This window comes from Panthera tigris, chromosome D1 (genome assembly GCF_018350195.1).
Source record: "Panthera tigris isolate Pti1 chromosome D1, P.tigris_Pti1_mat1.1, whole genome shotgun sequence".
In the NCBI taxonomy this organism is placed as follows: Eukaryota; Metazoa; Chordata; class Mammalia; order Carnivora; family Felidae; genus Panthera; species Panthera tigris.
Window position 1 is genome coordinate 30,158,743 of NC_056669.1, and position 22,877 is coordinate 30,181,619.

Below are 22,877 nucleotides of genomic sequence, written 5' to 3' on the forward strand. Positions count from 1 at the left end.
CGGTAAAAGGCAAGGAAAGCGGGGGTGAACTACAGGCAAGCTTATGCTCACAGACCTTGGGGGCCTAAGCAGAAGACCTGAAGGCACAGGGCTGGGAGTACGTGTCACTGTAGCTGTGGGAGGTAGGAGCCAAGGAGAGCATTTGCCTACCACTTGCAAGCACAGTCACATGCACCCACAGTCACAAAAGGCAACACAGAAGCCAGCTGTCTGAGCACACTCTCTCTAGGGCAACCACTTGGAACTGCCAGATTGTCCATTTCCTCTTTAGCTGGGGAGACCTGTGTTCAGGGAGGGGCCTTTTCCATAGCTGTGGTCTGACCTCAGTCTAAGGATACCTGTCTCTTTAGGAGACCTGCCCCACAGGTCCCATCTCACAGATGGGGAAATGGCTGCAGAGAGGCCACCTAAGATACCCAAGGCCACACAGCTGATAAAAACAGAAAGAATACTTAGATCTAAGGCAGTGTGACTCTTTCATCCATGCTGCCAGCAATTCTTTCACCAAATTATTCTTGAACACTCATCCTTGACAAATGTCTTCCCAAGAATCAGACACAAACCAAGACCACTGTGCACAGCCCACAAGCCTGAGCTCTCTGTTGGGCTGTGAGCAGTGGTGTTGGTGAAGGTCCACCAGCAAGTCTGCCACCTCTAATTCACAGCCAAATTCTCCAGTTCCCTGGGGCAGCATGATGTTTTGAAAACCAGCTTATGAAAGAAGCCACCCAACAGGAACCACTCACGTCTCTACTCCAAACTTAGGTTCTGTGTGGGTTTGGAACCATAAGCTGTAGTTCAAAATTCTAAGTCACAGATTTTGATACAGAATGCAATGCCAATTGTCCAGATTTTTTTTAATTTCAGATAGCCTCCCTAACACAGCGAAGATGTCTGTGTCAGGGATGTCTTTCTGCCATGTTGCAGAAAGTACCATCCTCAATCCTAGAACATCTCCTTCTATATATCTATATCTATATCTATATCTATATCTATATCTATATCTATATCATCTATATCTATATCGATATCCATCTATATGTGTATATATATGTATATATATATGTGTATATATATATATATATATATATACATATATATATACACACACACACACACATCAAGAAGGCATTCAACCACTTTGTGTCTCACTTTTTCCACCTGTAAAATGATGAGAAGAACCAGGTATGCATCACACAACTCCTGCTCTGCTGATCTATATATGTGTAGTCCCTTTCAAGGCATTCAACCTCCCAGGGCCTATGTCCCCAACCATAAAATGGAGAAAATAACCATCATATGTTTTTTTGACTTTTGTGTCTGTCCAGCATTCATCCTCCCTTATTCTAGAAACATTATCTTCACTTTCCTTTGGGATCTGATGGGCCAATTCCTTCCACGAGTTACAGGGCTTGTCTTGTGACTCAGGTCTGACCAGTCAATATATTCCATCCCTCTGGCCACAGTGACCCATTCAGAAAAAGGACACATGCATCTCCATGGAGCTCAGTTCCAGGATGTTTGTTGGAAATTCTGGGAAGAAGGGGTCCTTTCTCTGATGGATTTGTTGGGATCGTTTGTAGTAAGGATGTCTGGGGCCACCCTAAGGAAAGAACTCATGTGAGAGTGAAACTAACATAGAGAAACCCAGAGTCATGATAGACAAGGAAAGAGACAGAGGAAGAATGAAAAGGAAGAGAAAGACAGACCATGTCCCAGTGACAATGTTTGAGTCCCTGGAACCAGCTGGAAGCCAGTCCTAACTCCTCCACTTTTTGTTTACATAAATGAGTCAAATTGGATTTTTAATGCTAAAATAGAAATGATCCCTATGTAATGGGTTTGCTGTGAGGCTTGGTTAAGATAATATAAGTGAAGCACTTAGCCCAATGCCCAGCATATAGTAAGCTCTCAATAAATAATGATAGCTGTTATGGGCAGCAAATGAGATGATGGATGTAAAAACACTCAGAAAGGCGTAAAGTGTTATATAAAAGTAAGGTACCTATTATATGCTTTCCTGTTCTCCAATGATCTATACCTCCCATTGCGGCTTTATCGCCCACTCTCTCATTCTCTAAATATTTCATGTGCCCAATTAGACTGTGAGAATCTCATGCTACGTACGGACTAAGGTTCATATTCTGTTTTAGCCATCATAGAATATAATGTGGTTGTCATCACAGCTTAGTAAGGGGGTTGACATCAAAGACTTTTGTTCCCGGACACCTGGCTTCAAATACTGTCTCTGCCTCTTACTTGCTGGGTAATGACAGGGAGCTGATTTCACCCCTCCGGGTCCCAGTTTTCTAGGATGTAAAGTGGGGCCAATGTTAGTACCTACCTCATTTAGTTGTTACAAAGATTAGATTTATTAATAGTTGTAAAGCATGTGAAACAGTGCCTGGCCCATAGTGAGCCATGTGAATGTGTCTAAGTAAACACTTCCCGATTATTTTATTATTGTAATTCAAAAGCATTTACTGAACACTCAAAGGATATACAACATTTTCCTTAATACTGTAATGAAGACAGGTCCCTTCCTTTAAAATAATAACAGCTATCATTTTTAAGGACATACCCTCTTCCTTCATTTTTATTTCTCATGTTCTAATCATGTACTTTAAAGCTACAAGGAGCCAAAAGAGACTTCTCACTTTGCAGATGAGAAAAGAGAGTCCAGAAAGGCTACATAATTTAACCAATTTGGCACAGCTTGCTAGAAACAGAGTGAGGAGGAGAACCCAGGTCCCCCAACTCCAGGCCCATCATGCCCGCCTCACTACACCACACTGCCTAAAGACATGGTACATAGCATATGGCCAAAATGCATACACACAAACAACTGCAGATGCACAGAGATTTCTTCCATCCTTTAACAAATATTTATTTAACATTGAAATATGTGCAACTGCCAAGAAATTAGGGAAATGGACTATGGTGAAGCAGAACCACTCCTCACCCTCTTTTCTTACAAAACAGATAGTGTAGCTACCTTTCTCATTCATTTGGCAAATATTTAAGCATTGATGATTTCTCAATCACTGCTGATAGATACAGTATCAACATAAAGAAGATAGTCCTTATCCCCACAGAGCTCAAAAAATCATGAGTTTGGCTGCACTATAAGTGCTCAGTGTTGTTCATTGAATCAATGAATGAATAATTAAATTGCCAACAAATGAATGCATAGATGGATGATGGATGGATGGGTGGATAGATGGACAATTGGATGGGTGGATGGGCAGATGGATTGATGGACTGGCTTTTCAAAACCCCACATGTCCTTGAGCTTTGTGCATAGGACATTGCACAGTTGTCTTCCTTTGATGTTCCCCAAAAGGATTTGACATGTAGCCTGAAAGATGAAATCAGGAACTGCAACATTCTAATTTTATGGATAAGAAAAGTAGCACTCAGAAATATGGATGTCTATGAGTTCAATTCTCTGACCACCTTTACAAACATAGCCATCCAGCAGCATAAGATTCCTAGTCCTGGAATGGGATCACATCCTAGGAAAGTTCAATTTCATCCCCAGATCCCCTCCTTGACACAGAGGAGCCATGCTTCAAGAAGACCACCTGTAGATTGTGCTTATTCAGGACAGTTGAGCAGGTCTTTGTCCCATCAGGACAGAGTAAATCCTGCCTAAGGACTCACAGACCATCAGATGGGTCTGAGAGCACCAATTTGTAAGGCTGCTACTAAAGTCCATCTGCTTGCAACCGGGTTTTTTTTCTCTTCCTGTGATTACTGCTCAGTTGTTCTTGAGGAAAAACTTCTGTGGTTCCTATCCCACTACTGGTTGTTTTCTCCTATTTGTTTTCCCCCTAATGCTAGTCAAACCATAGCCAGGCAGGTATGCTGTGGCTCAGCAGTATGTGGCTCTGATTTCCTCTTTCTTTCCAGTTGCACCTTGTCCATTTGCTAGTCCTACCCCTCTCTGGCCCAGTTGTATTTTTTGTTGTGTCTTGCCCACTTAGTATGTTGACTCAGGAAGCATCTATTTTAACCCCAAAGTACTGGGCCCTCTCTCCTAATTTCCTAGACTATATTGAAACCATAACACTTCTGGCACCCATGCTTGGGCATACCACTAAAGCAGACCTTCACTGCTTTTGGAAAGTATATTAGTCTTTTTGATTTTCAATGTAATCATCTCATGAGCAAAAGAAATCCAAACTCACCACAATAAGTAAGTACTGTCAAACTGGAGGCAGAGCATCCATGCCTTGAAATTTTATTGCAAACCACAAGGCTAGTGTAGGATTCCTGAATGCAATTTAACTGCTGGAAGGCAATGAAATTCCTTATACCTTCCCTGTGAAAGCAAAACATCAAATGACACAGGTTAAGAAATGCAAACCTAGCCACCTGCTGTGCTCTTCAAATATTTCTAACGATTTTTCTGATGCTTTGAACTGATTTAACCCAAAGTGCATTTGGCCCCTAAACAGTTATTCCTTTGATTTTTAAACTGGGATGTAATTTAATTCAGAGGCCCAGCTCTTCTATACTTCTGAGTACAAGGCTGGAAACCATAAACCTCTGAATCTAGTGGTACTTTTTTGCTTAGGGCAAAAAATTATGGTTTATTTCTGTCCAAAGAACATGACCTTAGGGAGGAAAATGAGCAAAACTGCAAAGCCCCAGGAACAAAAAGAAATTAGGCTGAACCTGAGGAAACCAGGTGTGGAATATGGAGATATTTGACTTCCGAGCAAGAAATGTGTCCTAATCTAAACCCCTGGTCTTGCCTTCTTCAAGACATTCCTGTTCTCGGAAGTGATGGGTAGCCTTGGGGTTACTGAGAACAGTGACAAAAACTGACAGCCATTAAAAGACAATTTAAAAATTAGCCTATCCTCCTGCACTTCTTTTAATCTCTGAGCCAGAAGATGAGCCACAACAACCAGGTTTGAGGTGCACCACATCTCACAAGGTGGCACAACAAAATAATCATCTCTCCATGGGCAAGGTGGGCAGAGGCCAGGCAGGGAAACACATCTTGAAATGAATGGAAGCAAATACTGGAAAAGGAAGGGGATGCCAACTTGAATCTGTAATGTCCAGCCTCTGATGTGATCATCATTTAACTCCATTTATTTATATTGAAGAGCTACCGTGTTTGTTCTCAAAGTGAGAGCTTCCCTACAACCACATTCAGAACCATTTGCTGAGCCTGTGTCCTTAAATGTTCACAGTATTTTTATCGAACATTAGGAAAGCCCTTGGTAATTTGCAGCAATTTAGTATGCTTGCTTTGCTTTTAGAAAATCCACAGCAATTCAATAAACACCCAGTCACTGTGGCTGTTAACACACACACAATATCTCTCCACAGCTGCCTGCCAGCTGTCACTCCAGGAAAGTGAGCCATCAGAGCCTCCCCACTGCCTCCCCTTTCTCTGTGACCCTCACTCCATCCTTTCTTCTATCCAAAGTGAAGATCAGCCCCAGAAAACCTTATCCCCACAGCTGTCATTCCCCTCCTCTCTGGGGTATTGAGAAACCCAGGGCACACTGATGAGTGGGGTAGTCCCATTGTGTACCCCAACTTGGCCTCATTTGGTGGTTAGGGGACATCTGTTGCATTGTCAGGGTTGAGCAAGACCCGAGAAGAAGGATCCACCTCTCCATCTGCTCTCTTTAGCATATGCTGCTTTGGACTTGCCGAGCCTCATCCCAGATGCACACACACAAAGGCAGTAATCTGGACTCTACCACCAAAGCCTGTTTCTTCTGCTAGTTCCTAAGTTTAATTACTAGTCTTTTAATTTCCTAATAACCTTGTCTTTACCTATTTTTCCCACTTTCTCTGAAGTTCTGAGGGCAACCATGGAGATTCTCCCTAAAGAAATGTTCTAATCGTCACTCATTACCAAAGAATGTTCTTGTAAAAACTAGCCAGTAAGACCCACAGGTATTGTGCTGTCCATGAGATCACAGTTTTGGTAGAGACATTCTGCTTTTTGGGCCAAGACCACATCTTTTAGGCCTTATCCCCATGTCCTTAGCATAAGACCTGACATGCGATAAATATTTAGTAAATATATATTGACTTTAATAAAGGAAATAATTCATTATGAAGCACCATTGTCTACTTTGACAGCAGGGAAAAAAAAAGTCTCAGTGACTTTGCATCTTGTCCCTTCAATGAAACTAAACCTAATACCTTCCTGGAAATCTCAGCAGCTTTTAAGATCTCTGAATTCAGTAAAACTCAGTGTTATCTCCAAATAAAACTAAAAGTTGACATCCCCATGTGATGCCATGTGCCCCCCAGCAATCACTCCAGTCAGTAATTATAATGTAACAGTATTTACTCACCTACAGCCACCAGGTCACTAAAAACAGGTTTCTACCAATGGCAGCCATATAGGCACATCCACATTGCAGCTTCTACCATGTTCTCCCCTCTGACAACCTTCCTACAATGACCGAGGCCTGTGCAAATCTGGAGGATCCCCCACCCATCTCTAGCACTCCTTGAGCACAGAGGCAATTGCTTGTCCTCACACACCATGCAAAGCCATGTCTCTGCTTTCTTGCACCAGTGCTCTCTAGCACTAAGGCTGAGGAGCACCTTCTAATGGGACCATCGCCTCCCACGGGGCATGGTGTGAACCACAAAGGCCAATTCAGGGGCCCCACCCTACCATCTTCTCCAGCCCAGGCCTTCTGGGCTGGAAACCCTCACAGCCACAAATAGCTGTCAGCAAAGAACCAGCTACTTTTTGAGCTGTGTCATGTTTTGGGTTCAATGCGCTACTTCCCAGCTGCAAATACACATTATGATTGATGCCTGTGAGGTATGCCAATGTCCCAGATGGCCCCCACCCCCAACACCATCCTCCAAAAGCACAGCCTCCCCAACGGCTGCCCGTTCTCACAGCCTCCAATGAGCAGTGTGCCAAGAAAGGGATGGGACAAGAATTTTAAATGGCACTTCCTATATCCATGGCCTAAATCAGAAGTCCCTAAAATGGGATGTTTGATAAATTCATCCAAAAATCACAGCCAACCAGGAGTGGGGTGAGAACAAATCCTTCACATACATACATATATAGATCTAAAGAGCCAGGTTATTTATTTTTGCAAGGTTGATCAATCATTTGTTTCCCTAAAGAATGCCAGACCTTTAACTACTCATCTAATTATGTCTGTGCAACCACATTGCTGTTACCCTTGCACTTAATATTTTATCCACACAGCTCCCTGGCAGAATCGTGGCTGCTTGTCCAATAGGACTCCTATTTGCTTTGAGGAATCATTGTGCCCACTCCCATCACACTCAACTCCCCCCTCCCCAAATTTAAAAGGAATTTCTTTTAAAGAAGAGAAATGGAATAATAACTGTTTATTTCTTTCCTTCTCACTTCAAATATGAGATTTACTTTCAAAAACCCCATTAAGAGTTTGATGTGTTTGCTGAAAAACGGCTGCTGAGTTAAAAAGCACCAGCAAATTACATTGGCCTGCAGCTTCCAGTAGCTGTAAGGCTTCAAGATAAGGCCGAGTTCTTGTCTCAGCTGCAGTGGTGTGGTTTGAATTGATACCAGCCCAAACAGCAATTACCTTTTCACATGTTGGGTGGCAGGAGGGATTCCATTATTTGTCAGTCTCCATGATAATGATAAACAGGTGTTAAGTGCCAGCAGGTAAGCTAGACATGGTACCAGATACAGAAACAAGGACACTGCCCGCAAGTTGCTTCAGCCAAGAAGAGACAAGGCAATGAATCTGCCATGGGTTTGGACTCCAGCCTCATCACAGATCTGGCTTCTATTTGGCAGCCAGTTATTTCCTACAATGTCATGGTAGAGCCTCATTCATGAGCTATTACTGATTATTTGGTCTAAACTAAAGCCTACCTTTATGTTGATCTATGAAAAAAAAATTGATGGAGAGAGGTATTCTGTGCAAATAAATGGCATAGATAAGAGGGGAAAGAATTGTACTACCATGGGAGAACCAACCTGATTTAAATACTGAACAGACACTCATGTAATTACCAGTAATGTCATAATTCTATGAGTCAAGTGGAATCGTTAGACACTGTGCGTTCAAGTCCAGAAGCAAATGATCTCTGTTCACATTTGAGCTGGAAAGGGCATTTTAGATCTGACATGGTCATTCTACATATGTGGAAATTGAGCCTGAGAGAGTAAAAAGACTTTCCCAGGAAGTCTGAGTGTATCCACGATGCTCATTACCAGTGTTTAACCTCCCAATCAGAGGAATAAAGGAAACTGAGTATTTGGAAGCCAGTCTGGGATAGATCTGATAAACGCATAGACACACACACACGCACACACACCCTTATTTCCACACCAACTGCACCTTTTTCCTAGACTTAAGCAGGTATTTCCAGCTGTGAGCATAATCACCTATCTGCCCTAGACACACTCGTAAACTAATTAAATAATCTGGTTTAGGAAAAAACTACAGGATGGAAATCCACTACACTACCTGTGAAAGTGTATAGTGTGGATTCTGAGGGACTCAGTATAAAATGAAGGCATAGAGACCTAGAAAGTGTAACCAATAACAGTGACAATGGGAAACCATCCCAGCACCGGTGGCCAGAACCTGGCCAGACATCTTGACCATCACCATTCCACCTTGATCTCTCCCCTGGACTTCAGAGATAACCCTGCACTGGTCTCTCTGCTTCAACTCTTACCCACAACCTTATTCCCCTTCTAATTCATTCTTGATACAGGAGTCAGAACTTTTCAAACATAAATCAGATCTTGTCATTCTTCAGCTTAAAGTCTTCCAGTGGCTTCCTGTTGTACTTGGAAAAAGTCTTTACCTGGCACCTAGGGCTCTTCATGATCTTGCCAGGCTCACCAACAACCTTGTTTCCCTGTGCCCTCCTTGCTCCATTCCTTTGCCCAGTTCCTTAAGCAACCCCAGGAACATTGTGTCACAGGGCCTTGCCACTGGATCTTTCTTCCGTAGGAACACTCTTCCAAAAACATATCTCTGACCACCCTTTTATCCTTTGTCACACTACCCTTGTTTCATTTTCCTTTACATCACACATCACTTTGAATTACCTTAATTTACTTCTATGTTTATTATCTGTTTCCCCATCAAATCTTTCTGGTGGTCTATGGACTGGCAGGGAGAGAATACATATGTACAGTGGAGTCAGGTTAAGTTTCAAATTCCACCTTCTCAGAGAAGAAAATGTCACCCAGAGTGGGGGAAAATGAGGGGTCCTGCAGTTTTCAATGACATGCTTCATGCAGGTATGGAGAGTTCCACACTCCATACTCCCAAGCTGAGAGGCTCAGTGCTTGCTGTTCTCCAATCCTTTACACTCAGAGTTCTCCCACCATTCAAGATGCACTTGCAGTGCAAGGAATCATTTACAAAGCCAAGATCTCCTGATCCTTCAGACAGGCTCATTTTTGGCAGGACCATGTATGCACTGGGGTATGGAGAAGAGACTCAGCACCCATATGTTTCTATCTCCAATTTCTTGACATCTAGAAAATGCATTTTCCTCACCTCCTCCACCTGAAAGGTAAGCTCCAGAAGAGACAAGGAATCTGTCTAAGTGGTTATTCCCAGTATCTCCAAAAGAATCTCCCTAAATGAGGGTCATGTGTTAAATAGGTGTGCAGGCAATTCTCACTAAATGAGTTGAAAATTGGTAAAGACACTCACAAATGAAGTCCACTAAATCAGGCAATTCATTCTGGCCTTCCCTCTAGTTAGGTTAATTTAGTAAGATTTATAATAAGTGGCTCCTCTCATCCTCTAAGTAAACCCCATAATAACTCCTAATTCTCTGACAGATTTATTTTGTTCCTGAAGTCACCACATATTTGCAGGAACTCCAAAATAATTGAGGAATTGGGGGTGGGGAGTAAAGGGGGATGAGAATTTAATGAGGTCCAGTGGCAATTAGCTCACAGAAATACATCTAAAACAGAACCACCCAGGGGTGCTGGATGTCAGCTGTGCACTTGACTCCATGTTTCCTAGTAGCCAAAGTGAATATTATGCATCCAAACACCACCAGCCTGCCCCTTGTTCCCAATAAACCCTGTAGTGCCTTCCAGGGTCAGCACCCATCTGCCCTGCATGTGGGTAGGTATCAGTATCTATATTTCTCTTAGCCAGCAATCATAATACACTTCTTTCTCTTTCAAAAATGGGAAGGGACTTACTATTTTCTCAATTATCTTTTCTCTTTACCTAAAGCCCTCAGTTTCAAGCCTATTGTCTTTTACATGTTTTTGGAGATTCCTCTAAATCTTTGGTTACATGCCACACAGAATAAAGCAGTCAATGATTTCCACTTGTTTGTTTCAATCTGTTTTTAATAGCAAGACTAACTTCCTTACCAAAGATTAAGGCCTAAACTAGTTTCTGAACTTTTGTTTTATCTTTTATTTAAATTTTAATTAGTTAACATACAGTGCAATATTGGTTTCAGGAATAGAATTCAGTGACTCATCACTTACATCTGAACTTTTAAAACAGAATTTTTTTAATGAATAGGTCCACTCATTTATTCTGTCAGTCATTCATTTGCCATGATGCGCTGTGTAGTTGCAAAGTGGTTTTCCTTGGACCTACTATTGGTGAGTATGTAAGCCACATAGATGGGACAGAGGCACACTGGGAGCTGAGAAACAGCAAGGACTCACATTGGAGCAGCACGGATATTAAATACGGACTATGAGTCCCAGCCTAATTGCAAAGTGATGGCCCCGTTAAGTAGGCCCAGGGTCTGAAACAGGACTCAGTGCAATCTTGAAATCATGTAATTTTTCGCCTCAATAAGCATGCAAATGTATTAGGGGGAGAAAAGAAGAAAGGGGTCTTGATTCAAAGACTTCTGAAAATGACAAGGATGAATGATAAAGGGGCTTAGATTACAGACACAATGAGTTGGCACCCACCCCCCACCCCCCTTGCTCAGCACCTTGAAGAGGGTAAGACCTCCAGTGCAGGAAATCTTGTGCCTAGCCTAAGAAAGTCAATCATGCCTGGAGATTCAGGATTCAGTGGGGAGAAAGCCATTCATGATCCTCCTGCTGCACTAAGCACTGCTCTGAGGCAGATGGAGGGGCTGCCAGTTGAGTGGCAATGAGGAAAGAGAAAAGGGAACATAGGCCAGACCCCTGCCTTAAAGGAAGCATGATAGAGAAGATGAAGCTTAAGAGCTGAGCCCACACAGATGTGCATCGCCCATGTCTCATCATCTCAGAGAACAAGCAGGGTGCATTTTCATCTTGGAATTTTTCTGAGCCATGGGCATTCTCTAGATAATTCAGACATGTCCTAACCATACAATTAGAAGAGCCAGTGATCTTAAAGGAACCAGTCTAAACCAGAATGGGAAAAATATTTGAAGAATTTTCTGACCATGTCATTGGGGTTAGAAAAGACAAAAATCAGAGTACTTCTCTACTTTTCTGGAACATGCCATTTGGATCCATGGAAGGATGGGGAGCTGCTCGTGTTTCTCACCAGCATCTGCCCCAATCCTCACATACTCCTGATGAGCCAGAAAGTGCCTTCTGTACGTGGGCTGCCCCATCTGAAAAAGCAGCATGCTGAACCTCGGGATGAAATCACGAAGCTTCGGGACTGGAGCCTGCACAGGGTGGTGTCCATAGAACTTATTCCCTTAATTCCTGGAAACCAATTCTTGCATAACTCCAGGAAATGGAAAATGTAATCTCTGGATCTTCACCCTAACATAAATAAGGAAAACATACATTCTTAGGACTAAAATGACAAGTGTACAATGGTACACCCTCTAGAATCCTGTAGGAAGTAGAGTCCCCAGTTTCAATATGGGAAGGAAAAGCAACAAAGGGTGATGTCCAATGCAAGAAGGTATCTTCTCCATTCTGGAAATATTATTTCCCTGTTTTTCAGGAGTTAAGACTTTGGTGACAACACACTCATCAAGAATTTAGATTATAGGAAAGGGGAAAAGCAGCATATTCCCAAGAAAGAGCAAGCCTCTTCTCCTTCCTATATTCTTTAATTCCAAAGTAATCCCATTTTAATTACATTTATAAATTTAAAATGGTTAACATAGGACCATATTAGACACTCACACCCACCTTAAAGCTGCACTTTAATTTCCAACTCAATTGCACATATAAATTTGAAAACTGAATCCTAGGCAGACGAGAACAATTTCACAGCCTCCCTCACATGCGCTGCTTTGAAAACCACATTGCACTTTTAATACCTTCAATTGCATGTATAAATTTTTTAAAAGTTAATGCCACACTGTAGAGAAGAGCTTTAATTGAGTGCTAACGAGCTGCCAGATCAGCTTCCAGCCAGCCCCATTACACAGCAGGGAGCCACACAGGGGTCCCCAGGATAGGGAACTAAATGCATCTAAATAAACCACATGCACCAGCCACCTTCCCATGCAGTCCACACTGGCACTAAGCCCTGGATTTTAGATCCTTGCCCCTAAGTTTGGTCTCTTCTCTGAAATGAAATTGAGCCAGGCACACTCTAGAGCACATCAGCCCCCACAGGGGAGAGCAGCCCTGGGGCAATTGGAATTTGAGGCTGTTCTGTTGAAAGTGACTGTGGCACTTGTAGCTCTTTAAGGCCCTGGAACATAAGGGCCAGAGATAACCTAAGAAGTCTCCGAGGCTTACTACCCTACTTTATAAATGAAAAAATCAGAAATATATATCAAGGTCACACAGTGAGTTAGTCATCAGAATGAGAACTTGATCTCATTTTCTCAACTTGTAATCCACTGCTACACCAAGGCATTTTTAAATTTTGGATTTCATTTTAACAGAAGAATACACACACATTATTTTAAAACACAAAAAATCCTATGATGTAAATGGGCAGCTCTCTGCCTCACCCTCCTCATTGCTGATCCCCACTCTTCAGAGGCATCCATGTCAACCCCCGGAGGCCTCCATTCCTGAGCTCCAAGCTTCTGGAAACTGCTGCACAGTTCTCATCCACTTCTGGAAATTCCTGTCCAACAGTTTCCTGAACCCTGGATCTTCATCCAAAGATATAATTCTATCTTTCAAGCTGCTGTTGACAAGACCAGCCCCACTCTGACCCCTCCCATGCAGCCCACCATCCCTTCTACAGTTGCTCACTTCTCAGTAAGTCTGTAGGAGCTTCTCCTTATCACTAGTATTTGAACATTGACAGTGATAGGGTAGGAGTTTTCCCATTCATTGTATTGGGCACTTGGTTAGTCCTTCCAATATGGAATCTCATTGCCTTCAGTAATGGTATATTCCAGGAAATATTTCTTTGAAAAATATCTTCTCTCTATGTAACTCCCATTAATTAAAGGATGGGCTTTCCAGATTGATCCACTTGTTTTTTTTTTCTATATCTGACCTACTGGATATTTTGTACTGCTTCATTAACTTTATCTTCAAAATCCTCCACTAAATTTTAAAATTCCTTTTACCATATATTTAGTTGTTAAGGGCAATCCCTTCTTTTTTGATTGTTCCTTTCCATAGCACCCTGTTCTTTCAGGGATACAAACATTTTATTCTGAGATCAATTAGAGGACATTTTAAAAGTTTTCTTCTGCTCCCTGCATTGTCTTTTTTCTCCTGGTTCATTTTTTAAAACAGTGTTTGCATTGGTCTCCATTTTTCATATTAGAGCCTTTTGTTAAGTGCCTGGTGCTCCTTGGCTCTCATGTAAGAGGAAAATACTAAAAAGCTAAATGGAGATTTTGTGTGCATGAGCTGAACTTGTATAATAACCCTCAGGGCTATGCACAGATCTTTTGGTACTCCTCCTTCTGGGCCCATGGTAGGACTTCTGGTCTTTGAAGTTAGCTGTGGCCACATGACTTATATTGACCAATCACATATGAGCAGAATGGTATGTCCCTCTACCAGGGCTGACAGCAGAACTCCAGATGGTGGCTGCAACAGCTTTTGTCTTGAAATGAGGATGACTCAGAGAAGAACCCCTAAGCAATCCACAAGAAACAGTTAATGTGAATAAGAAATAAACTTTGTTAATATAAGCCACTGAGATTCTAGAACTGCTTGTTACTATAGTATAACCTATACTATCCTGAAAGTACAGAAATGGACACATGGAGCTGCCACATCAAATACCTAGAATATGTGGCATCAGCTCGGTGGTGTGTCAGTGGGCAACAAGAAAATTTATCGGGGGTTAGAGGAATAGTGACCCACATTAGACAATGGGAACCATTTGGCAAAACTTTCACTGGAGATATCTGGAGAAACAGAAAATAACTATGATGTTTAATTTTATGCACAACCTGACTGGGCCACAAAGTGCCAGATACTTGGTTAAATGCTATCTGGGTGTGTCTGTGAGGGTGTTTCTGGATGAGATTCACATTTGAATCAGTAGACTGAATGAAGCAGATTGCATTCCCTAAAGTGGGTAGGCCTCATCCAATCTGTTGAAGCCCTGAATAGAACAAAAGACTGAATAAGAAAGAATTCTCTCTCTGGGCTTGACTGTATTAGAGCTGGGACATAGGTCTTCTGTCTTCAGACTTGGATTTGGACTAGAACTTACATCATTGTCTCTCTTGATTCCCAGGTCTCCAGTCTCCCTTTCTAGATGATAGCTAGATAGATGAGAGAGAGAGAGAGAGAGAGAGAGAGAGAGAGAGATGTTATATAGAGATATATATTATATATAGATACATACAGTTAGAGATGAGAGAGAGAGAGAGAGAGAGACCCTATTGTTTTGGTTTCCTTGGTGAATCCTAATACAATAATCTCGTGAACTTGCAGTGCTAGAGCAGGGTAGCAGGACTGTGCATTTGTTGATGTTGGTTACATTTTGCATAAAGATAAATACAAAAGATTGTAATGAGTTTAGAAAAGAACTGTGAGTAACCAAGTAGGAATGCAGAACAACCAAGTCAATAATTTGGGGACTTTTATGGTTGGAAGAGGTAGCTGCTTCTCACACTCAAACAGTAATAGAAAAACCTGAGAAGAAACATAAGAAGAAAACATTTTAAAGGATGATTATAAATCAACCTTAAAGTAAGACCCACAAAAGCATGTCCTCCAACCCAGTGCTAAAACTCCTGAATGGACAAAGATACTCATTTAAAAATAAAGATACAGCTTTGAGGAAATCCTTCCAAATGAAAGTATGGCTTAAGGAAGAAGCTAGAGCTGTGGCTCTCTCACCAAAGCCTGATCAGATTTTTTCAAGGATCTGCAATTAGATTAGAAAGAGACATGAGAGCAAGTGAACGAATAAATATAGCACATTGAAAAAGTTTTTCTGTGTGTGGATATTCCCCTCATGGAGAGGACTATAATGAAATAAATAAGCTAACTATGTTTTGGAGAGCTTTATATTGTCAAAAGAACTATCAGCCTGGGGGCGCCTGGGTGGCTCAGTCAGTTAAGCGGCCGACTTCGGCTCGGGTCATGATCTCGCGGTCCGTGAGTTCGAGCCCCGCGTCGGGCTCTGTGCTGACAGCTCAGAGCCTGGAGCCTGTTTCAGATACTGTGTCTCCCTCTCTCTGACCCTCCCCCATTCATGCTCTGTCTCTCTCTGTATCAAAAATAAATAAACATTAAAAAAAATTAAAAAAAAAAAGAACTATCAGCCTGGACTGAGACTCTTCAAAACTTAAAATGACCCCTGAGCTTCCTTGAGCTTCCATTATCTATGAGTATGAATTAGTATAAAAGTCTGCTCACTTCCAAAGGAAAGCATATTCCCCAAAATCCACCTCAAATGAGACAATGGAGGTCAATAAAAAAGAAAAGACATGGAAAAAGGCAGAGCAAGGAACCACAGAACACAATGGGCAAGGAACAAGTACAGGAAAATGAATCAAGGTATAATCAAGGAGCATCTTCCCCTCTTAGACCAGGGGACTCTAAATATGACTGCCCGGTGGGATTCACCATTGCATGACTCCTCTCGTTTCCGTTTCTAAATAAGAGTGTTTGTTGGAGTTATTCTGTCCTGTTCCATAAGTATATATTGGGTAGGTGGAGGGGAGGTAACAACTTGTTTATTTTGTTACTTGGCTTGTTGTTTGGGGTTACATATATGTTTACTTCCTGGATCACCAGACTGCTAAGAGCCACTCATGGACGAGAGGTAGAGACTCCTGAGCATCATCCCTTGAAGAGACTAGTAACATGTACTTCTGTTTTAGAGGTTGAGCTTTATGAGACAGTAGAGAGATCTACCTCCAGGAGAGATAAGTATACTTTGCATGTGGGAAGAAGAGTACATAGAATATTTAGGGACCAGATGGGAAGACTGTTGTCCAAGTTATTCACAAATATTCTGGTTCTTCTCCTTCCAGGCACATGGTAAAGTTTCACTCCCTCACCAGCTATAAAGTTAGACAGGCCTATGGCTTGCTCTGGCCAATGAAAAGTGTGTGGGTATGGTATGTGTCACTTCCATAGGGAACTTTAGGGATCAGTGCAGAATCCACAACACTATTTCCTTTTGCCATGATGATGGCCAACATGCCTGATAATAGCTGTTCCACTGAGTGCCAGGATAAGGACAACTCAGAGCAGAATTACTGACCAACCAATGATACAGATGTAACTCAAGTGGGCTTAACTTTGATTAGGCTGTGCTCAATATCTGAAAATCTTGTATTAAATGCCCATCAGTTTCCCCAAAAAGGAATCATCCAGTGTCCTGCTAGGAGGAATAGTTGACTGATTCAGGAGGAAGATGAAAGAAGGGGATTGAAAGCCTTGCTGTTTAGTATGCAAACTTTCACTTAGCCCTGCTTTATTTTCCAAATAATGTCTCACCTTGTCCTCCATGCATACCTCCCAATTTCTGTTGGATGGGAGCAATCACACAGCAACATACGTTGAGGGAGTTAATATGGGTCTACTGTTTTTTAGCAATTTGACATTTTCTCAGCCATAGAGGCAACTAGGGCATCCAAATTCAAGGCCCAAGACTTTCCAATGTGGTGTTGTTTGCTTGACACACCCACATGCACACAAACAGGCACGCATGGGCTTAAGTTTTAACATATCCATTTTAAGGCAGTTTCTTTTTTCCTTTTGTCTGCTTTCTAGCTCCGAATACATATAATCATCTCTCACATGCTATGGTCTCTTTTTTTAATCTCTTTGTACTCATTGATGTTTCTTATTTATTTTTTTATTTTTTATTTTTTGCTACCACTTTAGTGAACTTTGAAGGCAGAGTCAAGATGAAATCATATGTTCATATCACCAGGTGTAACCAAATATTCTCCACCAGTCACTTAAAATTCACAGCATTCCTTGCTTCCATGAGGGAATGAGGCTTATTTATCAGTCAATATTTATTTAGAAGTATTGACTGAGAAATTCACATACCATATGGAAGTTACCATCATAGGAACAAAAAAAGAGCTAATTTTATTATTCTTATTCTTATTCTTATTCTTATTTAGAGCTCCCTCTCTCATCCTGTATTTTTTCTCTCTTTTTCCTGAGTTCATAAGAGTGTAGGAATTATGTATCACCCACCGTTGTAGCTCCAGAACCATCTTAATGATGATTAATTAATAATCAATAAGTGTTTGTATAATATCTATGACATAGCTCCACCCTCAAAAAGAATAGGTATGTTAGCAGACACACAGATACAGATAATAAATACAAAGTGTAAAATTTGAAGGGATTAAATACAAATGAAGTCAAGCAGATTTTTTTAAATAAAGTTTTTCAAAACAAAAACCAAGGCTTGGCAAGATTAAGCAAATTGTCCAGCATCACAAAGTACTATAATTACTGTCTTCATATATATATATATATATATATATATATATATATATATGATCTAAAAGAGTTTAACAAAGCTAGACCCCAGTTAGCTAATGGCAAAAAAAAAGATTTTTATACCCAGGTGGTACCTACTCTAACAAAGCACTTCTTAGAGCTCAAGATTGATTTTGACTAAAGAGTTTTATGAGAGGAGATGGGGTTTCAACAGCAACCTGAGTGATCAGGAGAGTGTGTCAACATTCCCAAAGCAACACTTGGAGAGGATTCTCAATATTAAGTAAACCCAGGGGAATTCATTTATGTTTGAAGGAATTATGAGCCTTCATAGAACCATGGAAGTCACTCTGCCCACGAACCCCTGCTGTAGACCCTTCTCCTAAATTCCCAAAAACATGATAAAAGTGAAGTCCTTGTGTCCTCAGGGGGATCAGGAAAATGTTAATGATCTAATCTGAGGCATTCGTGTCATTTATGGAGTGCCCTCTCTGGATCATCATTTCCACACACTTGACTCATTAAGTGTGACCCTCCTGACAATCCCACTAAACAAATGGAGAGCCTGAGACTTGCTCAAGGTCAAACATTCCAAATTCCAACCCAGACATTTGACCCCAGTTCCATTGCTTCTCTCACTAGTGTGTTCTGCCTCCGTGTACTTCATTTGAAATTATGGTATCTGCTTTCCCTAGCATCATTTTCTCTTCCATGGTCCCCCTTCCCTCACCCTACTAGGGCAAGTACCAAGGAATCATGAGATAGCTGAAAGGTGGGAAGAGAAAGAACCAGAAGCAGTGTAGTTCCTGAATGGCTGAAATATGCTTAAACTTAGGGTGTGTGGGTGGCTCAGTCAGTGAGCATTAGACTCAGGATTCAATTCTTCATCATACTGGACATGGGGCCTGCTTAAGATTCTCTCTCTCCCTCTCCCTTTGCCCCTCTCCCACTCGCTTGCACTCATGTGCAGTCTCTCTCCCAAAAAGAAAAAAATGAAACATGCTTAACTTTAAAGTCGAACTCTAAGCAAAGTCAAAACAACCAATCAGATCAGATAGATGCTCTGACAACTATCAGGGGCCCCTTGAGGATGCCTCTTGTTTAAAATAAAAGAGGGAAATACCTGGGGGACAGCAGAGCTCCATTTAGATGCTTATAGATGAGAGAGTGGGAAATTAAGGAGATGATGGACAGAGAGAAGGGAAGAAAGTTGGGAACCCTACTCTGCAGAGGAGAAAGGGCCACACTGGGCTTGCCAAGATAATTCCCTGGAGAGCATCAGAGGGTTTGCACAGAGGCTGGCCCATGAACTCCCACTCAGATGGTTCCAGTATGAGGACAGGAAGCAGCCTTTAGACCCTGTCTGATCTCACAGATGCGAGTAGGAGGGCTGAGTCAGAGAAGCTGGTAAGGAGCCGCAGTGCAATGAAATCATACAATCTTCAAATCAGGTTGAAAATCTCCACTCCAGTGGACTGATTACCAAGACTTTGATGGCTCATGTACTAGTTTTTAAAGTCCTGAGAGTTCAGGCTCCCACTTCTAATCCTGGTTGGAATTAGCCGTTGAAGGCAGATGTGTGAATCAGACAGGGAAATCAAAGCAAACTTGTACAAAATGAGAAATCAGGGAAGTAGGAGGCAAAAATGTAGCTCTGGAGATGTCCTCTCCAGAGCATCACCCTATCTCTCTGCTGTGACTTAGAGGTTCTTGCAGTTTAACCCTTTTCCCTCAATTTTTCTTATTTATTGTTTGTTTGCTTGCTTGCTTATTTACTTTATTGATGTGTAATTAACACTGTGTTATAATAATTTCAGGTGCACCATATAATGATTCAACAATTCTATACATTTCTCAGTGCTCATCAAGATAAGTGCCCTCCTTAATCCCCTTTCTCTATTTCACCCAACCCACGACTCACTTCCCCTCTGGCAACCACCAATTTTTTTCTCTGGATTTAAGAGTCTGCTTTTTTGTTTGTTTGTTTGTTTGCCCCTTTTTTATGTTTGTTCATTTGTTTTCTTTCTTCAATTCCATATATCAGTGAAATTATATGGTATTGTCTTTCTATGACATGTTTCCTTTTGCATTATACCTCCTAGGCCTATCCATGTTGTTTCAACTGGCAAGATCTCATTCTTGTTTACTGATGAGCAATGCTCCATTGTATATATACCACATCTTCTTTATCCATTCTATCCATGGACACTTAGGTTGCTTCCATATCTTATCTATTAAAAATAGTGCTGCAATAAACATAGGATGTGCAGTTCCATATTTTAAAGGCCTCTAACCAAATGACTGGCCAAAATTGTTTTTAGAGTGTCTTTAACATCCTGGTTGTTCTAAATCAATGGGTGAGGTCAGATAATTTCAGTCAATGCAAGTAAGGATTAAAGACATAAGATAAAACCAAAAGGAGAACCTTTTATAGATGGAATGAGAGCCAATGGATTAAGACCATTAAATAACATTTACTGGATATTTACTCTATTCCAGACAGCAGTGTAAGATGCTTTATAAACATTATCCTATTTAATCCCCATGAGAACACTCTCAAGAAGGTATTCACAGATGAGAAAACTGAGGCTCAGAGTAGTTCAGTGGCTAAGCAAGATAACAATTGTAGCAAAACTAGCATTTTGAGCCCAGTTTTCTCTGATTCCAAATCTTATCTCCCCTACACCATGTTCTACAACTCCAAATCACATCTATGGCAAGCAAGCTACTTCATCTTACTGTCTCCTATGATAAGAGTTTAAACTGGAACAAGTCCTAAAACACAGTATCCCCAGGATGCTACTACATGTCAAACCTTTTTGCTATTTCATAGCTATAAATTAGCATAGGCAAAGGGTTGGGCAGGGAGGTCTCTCTCTCTCTACCACCATAGGAACAAGAAAAAAGTAGAAGCTAATTTTTTATTTAAATTTAGGAGTCTCTCTCTCTCTGTCTCTGTCTCTCTCTCCCTCTCTTTCCCTCTCTCTCTGTCCCTTCTCTACTCCCTTCTTCTCTCATATGGTGGGTGAAATCACTCAGTTTTTGCCAACTCATTTCCCCCACCCCCATCCCTAGCTCCAACAGTCTCTCTTGCCTTCTGATCTTCAGCAATGTATTCATGTATTCATTTAAAAGTTCTGTCTGTGCTGAAGCCGGTGCTGCTTGTAATTGCTGGCGGCCAAAAGCTGTTCTGTTTTTTCTGGCTGAGTGTACCAGGCAATCATCAGCTGTAATTATTTCGAGTCTTGTTACAGATGGAATTTCGAGGTTTTCAGTCTTAAACAGAATTCATTATTCAAATGTCTCCAGAGCTGACAGCAAGGGGCAGGGGGCGAGCCTCCTGTGAGCCCAGGAAACTACAGAAGGTTCAGGAGAAGAGGGCTGGCCAGGTCTCCGACACCGTGGTGACTTAATGTGTCTTTTATCCCCAAATCTGGAAGCTTGAGCCCCCAGGTGCTCATGCCATTATCTCACTTTTGGGACTCAAGTTCAGTCCTGTTAACTTTTCAATTCCTTTACCTCAGACTTTCCCTGGGACACAAATGTGACCTTACACATCTCCCTTCTCCAAATCAAAAAATCAACCATGGTAGGCACATCTTTAGCACCACAAAATGCAATCATTGAGTCTCAATTTCTCATAACCTTTGGTGAATTAATAGTGAGTTTCTTGGGAACAGAGCTCTTCTAAGAAACAGGGCAATTTCAAAGCTGTGAGGGAGAGAAGTTCTCATGATATCAACTCCATTGGTACCAGGCTACAGTCCAGCTTTAGAAACTTATATTAGTGGGTCTCCTGCTTCCTGAGAGTTTCATGAGCTGGTAGGTTAGGTGCTCCTGCAACTGCTCAAGTAGTCCCCCAGCCCTAGTGGGAAGGAGCCTCTAGAGAGGAGGACTGACAGGTGGAAAGACCAAAGTTACAACTCTTAGGACATCTTTGAGGACCAGATTTGCATGGAGAGCAACTGTAAGGCCAAGCTATAGAGGAGAACTTGGGGACAACAGTTATTGAGTGACTGAGCCATTCGTCATAATGGCTTTGTCAGCACATCCCTCCACCCCTACTCCAAAATTATGGGGAACAGCATGCTCACAATCTCTCCCCATCTCCTATCCCAGAGGGAAGGGCCAAGTGCCCAGTGAGGATCCAAATGAGAAGAAACCCAGTGCTCTTGCAGAGGATTACATCTCTGGCTCAAAAGGTAACTGCAGCCCAGATGCTTCTTCCACTGCTCTCGGCAATTTCAAACTTATCTTCAGTCTGCTGTTGAGCTGCTGCTGTGTCTCTTGCCATTTTGTCTTCAATCTGAATTGTGGGATGTAGTTTCTCACTCATATAATTACAGGACTCTCTCTCCCCCACTCTCTCAAACACGCACACATGCACGCACGCACTCACACATGCACACACACACACACACACACACATACACACACAATCTCCTTTCCCATCCTTCTCTCCCAGGCCCCTCTTTCTTACTCCATTTCTCTCAGTTCCCCTTTCTCTTTCCTGCTTTTCTTACCCTCTCTGACTCATGTTCTTCCTTTCTCCCACCAATTTTCTTGCTTATTCTAATTTTTCCACACTGCCTCACACTCCTTATCCTCCCTTCCACACACACATATCCACACCCTTTTGCCTGGTTATGTCCCTCCCTCTCAGATAAAAAAACCCTCACACAGAGTCCTGAGAGTGGCACTCCCTGACTGAGAACTTCAGAGTGGCAGGCATGATGGGACTGAGACAGGAGGAAGAAACAGCAGGGAGCTGCAGGAACAGATGGCAAGTCATCTCTGGCTGCACAGAAGCAGAGGCAGCCCGCACCCCCAACTCACCACCCAGAGGTACCAGCCCATCACACTCCATTCCTTTGGTGGCTCCAATATGCCACCACAACAATGCTCCACCTATTCCACCTGGCACGTATTCATGAGGGTCCTACTATGCACTTAGGTTTGCCAGGTGAGCAAACAGGCAAAAAAAGTAGTGAAGAGGTCAGAGTCTCCTCCAAGTGGCCGATCTACAGCCTACATGGGAAATCTACAATTACACAGACTGCTGCCTGGTAGCTTTATGTTCTGTGTACTTCAACCAAGGAACAAGGCCCAT